At 61.4% G+C, this 6,130-nt stretch overlaps 1 long non-coding RNA gene across 1 annotated transcript; it reads left to right on the top strand.

Annotated features, from left to right (window-relative positions):
- The first annotated feature begins 872 nt into the window (after positions 1–872).
- On the top strand, positions 873–5,199 carry LOC144954341 (uncharacterized). Its single transcript, XR_013641148.1, has 4 exons — positions 873–926; positions 1,870–1,959; positions 4,571–4,642; positions 5,045–5,199. It is a non-coding gene; the product is annotated as an uncharacterized LOC144954341 (long non-coding RNA).
- The last annotated feature ends 931 nt before the right edge of the window (positions 5,200–6,130 follow it).

Below are 6,130 nucleotides of genomic sequence, written 5' to 3'. Positions count from 1 at the left end.
CCCAGCCCCACCCAGCTCCACCATCCCCACCCAGCCCCTCCCCACCCAGCCCCACCCTCCCCACCCAGCCCCACCCAGCCCCACCATCCCCACCCAGCCCCTCCCCACCCAGCCCCACCCCACCCTCCCCACCCAGCCCCACCATCCCCACCCAGCCCCTCCCCACCCAGCCCCTCCCTACCCAGCCCCTCCCTACCCAGCCCCACCCCTCCCCACCCTCCCCACCCAGCCGCTCCCCACCCTCCCCTCCCCACCCAGCCCCTCCCTACCCAGCCCCACCCCTCCCCACCCAGCCCCTCCCCACCCAGCCCCACCCAGCCCCACCATCCCCACCTAGCCCCTCCCCACCCAGCCCTCCCCACCCAGCCCCTCCACACCCTCCCCTCTCCACCCAGCCCCCACCCCTCCCATTTTTGGATGCACGACGGAAGGACGGACGGACACAACAATCCCCTGTGGGCTGGTGTAACCGGGAGGTTCCTACCAGTACAATGTATGTCAATGTATGTTAATGTAAGCTAATGCATGTTAATCTATGCTAATGCATGCTAATCTATGCTAATATGCCAATGTATGCTAATGTATGCTAATGTATGCTAATATATGCTAATATATGCGCATGTATTCCACTTCTGCTGCCCCCCCCACCCAAACCGTCAGCTGCTGGCCTCTGCCAGCTACCTGCTGTCCGACCTCTTTGCTCAGAGCGAGGAGGAGGAGGGGGGGGAGGGGGGGGAGGGGCCGGGGGGGGGAGGGGGGAGGGAGGGGGGGGGCCACCCCGGAGCCCCTGGGGGGACATTGGGGCAGCCCACGCGGCCCGGGGGAGGGACGACAGCGACGAGGAGGAGGAGGTGGAGGAGGAGGTGGATGATGAAGAGGTGGAGGAGGAGGAGGGGGAGGAGGATGTCACCGCTGAGGCAGTGGGGGTGAGTGTGCCGGGTAGGGAGATGTTCACGACCTCGCCTGGCACGCAGGAGGTCGCGGGGTCGATCCCGGACCCTGACGCTGCCACGGTGAGTGGGTCGGTGGGTGGGTTAGTGGGTGGGTTCGTGGGTTAGTGGGTGGGTGGGTGAGTGGGTGGGTGGGTGAGTTGGTGGGTGGGTGAGTGGGTGGGTTAGTGAGTGAGTGGGTGGGTGGGTGGGTGAGTGAGTGGGTGGGTGGGTGGGTGAGTGAGTGAGTGGGTGGGTGGGTGGGTTAGTGAGTGGGTGGGCGGGTGGGTTAGTGGATGGGTGGGTGGCTTAGTGGGTGGGTGGGCGGGTGGGTGAGTGGGTGAGTGGGTGGGTGGGTGAGTGGGTGAGTGGGTGGGTGGCTTAGTGGGTTAGTGGGTGGGTGGGTGGGTTAGTGAGTGGGTGGGCGAGTGGGTGGGTGGCTTAGTGGGTTAGTGGGTGGGTGAGTGGATGGGTGGGTGGCTTAGTGGGTGGGTGGGTGAGTAGGTGGGTGGGTGAGTGAGTGGGTGGTTGGCTTAGTGGGTGGGTGGGTGAGTAGGTGGGTGGGTGGGTGAGTGAGTGAGTGGGTGGGTTAGTGGGTGGGTGAGTGGATGGGTGGGTGGCTTAGTGGGTGGGTGAGTAGGTGGGTGGGTGAGTGGGTGGTTGGCTTAGTGGGTGGGTGGGTGAGTAGGTGGGTGGGTGAGTGAGTGGGTGGGTTAGTGGGTGGGTGAGTGGGTTGGTGGGTGGGTTAGTAGCTTAGTGAGTGAGTGAGTGGGCGCTGCTGCTGTCGCTAGCAGCACTTGCCCCCGCGGCCCCATTGAGGCTACCTGGGGGGGGATCTTTGACTGCGTCTCCTCTATTCTCTGCTGGAAGCCCTTGCCCCTCCACCCTGCTGGAGGCTACCTGGGGGAGCCTCACCTCTAGCTGTGTGCGTGCCCTGCAGGCGGGCGGGCGTGCCGTGGCTGTGATCAGCTCGCTGGGGGAGCTCTCGGTGCCCGAGAAGTACAAACTCACCAGTCGCCACGGCAACAAGGTGCGCTGCTAGCTCCGCTCAGCCCAAAATCCTCCACCGCCACCCTGGTGAGGGTGGTGAGGGTGGTGAGGGGGGAGGTGGTGAGGTTGGTGGTGGTGAGGGTGGAGTTGGTGGTGGTGAGGGTGATGATGGTGGTGGTGAGGGTGGTGAGGGTGGTGGTGGTGGTGGTGAGGGTGGTGGTGGTGGTGAGGGTGGTGGTGGTTGCTGGTGGTGAGGGTGGTGGTGGTGAGGGTGATGGTGGTGGTGGTGAGGGTGGTGGTGGTGGTGAGGTTGGTGGTGGTGAGGGTGATGGTGGTGGTGAGGGTGGTGGTGGTTGCTGGTGGTGAGGGGTGGTGGTGGTGAGGTTGGTGGTGGTGAGGGTGGTGGTGGTGGTGAGGGTGGTGGTGGTGAGGGTGGTGAGGGTGGAGATGGTGGTGAGGGTGGTGGTGAGGGTGGTGGTGAGGGTGGTGGTGAGGGTGGTGGTGAGGGTGGTGGTGGTGGTGAGGGTGGTGGTGGTGAGGGTGGTGAGGATGGAGATGGTGGTGAGGGTGGTGGTGAGGGTGGTGGTGAGGGTGGTGGTGAGGGTGGTGGTGGTGAGGGTGGAGATGGTGGTGAGGGTGGTGGTGAGGGTGGTGGTGGTAGTGAGGGTGGTGATGGTGATGAGGGTGGTGATGTTGGTGACACACTCAGACACTCACAAAGACACACACGTGTGTACCTTTACACATGTGTCTGTGTGTGTGTCTGTGTGTGTGTGTCTGTTTGTGTGTCTGTGTGTGTCTGTCTGTGTCTGTGTGTCTGTCTGTGTGTGTCTGTGTGTGTCTGTCTGTGTGTCTGTGTGTGTCTGTCTGTGTGTCTGTCTGTGTGTCTGTCTGTGTGTGTGTCTGTCTGTGTGTGTGTCTGTGTGTGTCTGTGTGTGTGTCTGTGTGTGTCTGTGTGTGTCTGTCTGTGTGTGTGTCTGTCTGTGTGTGTGTCTGTCTGTGTGTGTGTGGTGAGCGGTGGTGCAGCGGTTAGCGCTATGCTGCGCTACAAACGCAGCAACACGAGTTTGATTCCCGCTCACGGCCATCACCACTGACGGATATCTGATCCGGTCCTGGGCCTCCCCTAGGTCGACTCAGCCTCAACTGAGTACCTGGTGCAGCGGTGTGCAGTGAAAATCGCTAGCACTGGGGAGACAAAGGCGGCCGGGCGTGGTGGTGGTGCTGGTGGTGTAGTGGTGGTGGTGGTGGTGTAGTGGTGGTGGTGTAGTGGTGGTGGTGGTGGTGTAGTGGTGGTGGTGTAGTGGTGGTGGTGTAGTGGTGGTGGTGCAGTGGTGGTGGTGGTGGTGTAGTAGTGGTGGTGGTGTGGTGGTGGTGTAGTGGTGGTGGTGGTGTAGTGGTGGTGTGGTGGTGGTGTAGTGGTGGTGGTGTGGTGGTGGTGTAGTGGTGGTGGTGCTGGTGGTGTAGTGGTGGTGGTGGTGGTGTAGTGGTGGTGGTGGTGTAGTGGTGGTGGTGTAGTGGTGGTGGTGGTGTAGTGGTGGTGTGGTGGTGGTGTGGTGGTGGTGTAGTGGTGGTGGTGCTGGTGGTGTAGTGGTGGTGGTGGTGGTGGTGTAGTGGTGGTGGTGTAGTGGTGGTGGTGGTGGTGTAGTGGTGGTGGTGTAGTGGTGGTGGTGTAGTGGTGGTGGTGTAGTGGTGGTGGTGGTGGTGTAGTGGTGGTGGTGTAGTGGTGGTGGTGTGGTGGTGGTGTAGTGGTGGTGGTGGTGGTGTGGTGGTGGTGTAGTGGTGGTGGTGGTGTAGTGGTGGTGTGGTGGTGGTGTAGTGGTGGTGGTGCTGGTGGTGTAGTGGTGGTGGTGGTGGTGTAGTGGTGGTGGTGGTGTAGTGGTGGTGGTGTAGTGGTGGTGGTGGTGGTGGTGGTGTAGTGGTGGTGGTGGTGTAGTGGTGGTGGTGGTGGTGGTGTAGTGGTGGTGGTGGTAGTGTAGTGGTGGTGGTGGTGGTGTAGTGGTGGTGCTGGTGGTGTAGTGGTGCTGGTGGTGTAGTGGTGGTGGTGTAGTGGTGGTGGTGTGGTGGTGGTGTAGTGGTGGTGGTGTAGTGGTGGTGGTGGTATAGTGGTGGTGCTGGTAGTGTAGTGGTGGTGGTGGTGGTGTAGTGGTGGTGGTGTAGTGGTGGTGGTGGTGGTGGTGTAGTGGTGGTGGTGTAGTGGTGGTGTAGTGGTGGTGCTGGTGGTGTAGTGGTGGTGCTGGTGGTGTAGTGGTGGTGCTGGTGGTGTAGTGGTGGTGGTGGTGGTGTAGTGATGCTGGTGGTGTAGTGGTGGTGGTGTAGTGGTGGTGGTGGTGGTGTAGTGGTGGTGGTGGTGTAGTGGTGGTGGTGGTGTAGTGGTGGTGGTGGTGGTGCTGGTGGTGTAGTGGTGGTGGTGGTGGTGTAGTGGTGGTGGTGTAGTGGTGGTGGTGGTGGTGTAGTGGTGGTGGTGGTATAGTGGTGGTGGTGGTGGTGTAGTGGTGGTGGTGGTGGTGGCCACCCACCCCTCTCTGTGTGTAGCCACGGTGCCGGTAGCCTTCATAGACGCTGCTGCTGCTGCTACTCGCTACTACCAACAGCACTTGCCCCTCCAGTCCGTCGAGGCTACACGGGGGACCTTTGTCTGTGTGGTGCAGGTGTCTTCGCTGTCGCCTTGCAGCGGCGGCGCTGAGCAGCGGTGCCAAGCGGTGCTCTCATACGTGCTGCAGGTCGCCACCAACATCAGCAGCAGCAGCATCATCAGCAACAACATCATCATCGTCACCATCATCATCAGCAGCAGCAGCAGCAGCATCAGCAGCTGCATCATCAGCACCAGCACCAACATCATCGGCAGCAGCAGCAGCATCATCATCATCAGCAGCAGCAGCAGCAGCAACACCAGCACCAACATCACCATCATCACCATCATCACCACCATCATCAGCATCAACACCAGCACCAACATCATCATCACCATCATCATCCGCATCAACACCAGCACCAACATCATCATCACCATCAGCATCAACACCAGCACCAACACCATCATCACCATCATCATCAGCACCAACACCATCATCACCATCAGTGTTAACTTCACCCCGTGCCCCCCCCCCTCCGCCCCCCAGGGTCTCCGTGCGGTGGAGTGCGACGCTCCAAGCCCCACGTCACCAGCCCCCACCCTGTCCCCCACCATCTCCCCCATCCCCCTCCCCTACTCCCAGATCTCCTCCCCCACCAGTGCCCCTCACACCGCTGCCACAAAGGGCGGTGGTGGTGGAGGTGGAGGTGGTGGTGGAGGTGGTGGAGGTGGTGGTAGTGGTGGTGGTGGTGGTGGAGGTGGTGGTAGTGGTGGAGGTGGTGGTGGAGGTGGAGGTGGTGGTGGAGGTGGTGGTGGTGGTGGAGGGAAGGTGGCAGATGGAGGTGGTGGTGGAGGTGGTGGAGGTGGTGGTGGAGGAGGAGGTGGTGGTGGAGGGAAGGTGGTCGACGCAGGGAAGAGGTGGAGAAGGAGAAAGGAGGAGGTGCAGGACGAAGTGGTGGACAAAGTGGAGGACGAGGAAGAGGTGGAGGACGAGGAGGACGATGATGAGGAGGATGATGAGCAGGAGGAGCAGGAGGAGGAGGAGGAGGTGGCGTTGAGTCCGTGGCAGCGCCGCCTGAAGTCGCTGCTGCTGCTGCGAGGCGGCCGTGCGAGTGTGGAGCTGGCGCAGCGCGCAGGAGACACGGGGCAGCACCACGCCAGCCTGCAGCACGCACGGGGGGCACTCGCCAGCTTCGGTAGCACACACACACAGACACACACACACACAGACACACACACACACAGACACACACACACACACACAGACACACACACACACATACCCAACACACAGACACACACACAGACACACACACACAGACACAGACACACACACACACAGACACACACACACACATACCCAACACACAGACACACACACAGACACACACACAGACACACACACACACACACAGACACACACAGACACACACACAGACACACACACAACAACAACCGCCATTCGCCACTAAGTGGCGGTGACGTCACCACGACGCTTGTGCCAGGCCATGTGCACCTTGAGGCCACGTGAAGTGTCGAACGCCCGCTGGCAGGAGGTCACGGGGCAGACCCAGCAGGTGCCACGGGTCGACTGACCGAGATGACCGAGATGACTGGCTGATGCACCACCTGT

The sequence above is a fragment of the Lampetra fluviatilis genome, unplaced genomic scaffold, assembly GCF_964198595.1.
Source record: "Lampetra fluviatilis unplaced genomic scaffold, kcLamFluv1.1 SCAFFOLD_1358, whole genome shotgun sequence".
NCBI lineage: Eukaryota > Metazoa > Chordata > Hyperoartia > Petromyzontiformes > Petromyzontidae > Lampetra > Lampetra fluviatilis.
Note: the sequence above shows the minus strand (reverse complement) of the source record. Positions and strands in the feature narration are given on the sequence as shown.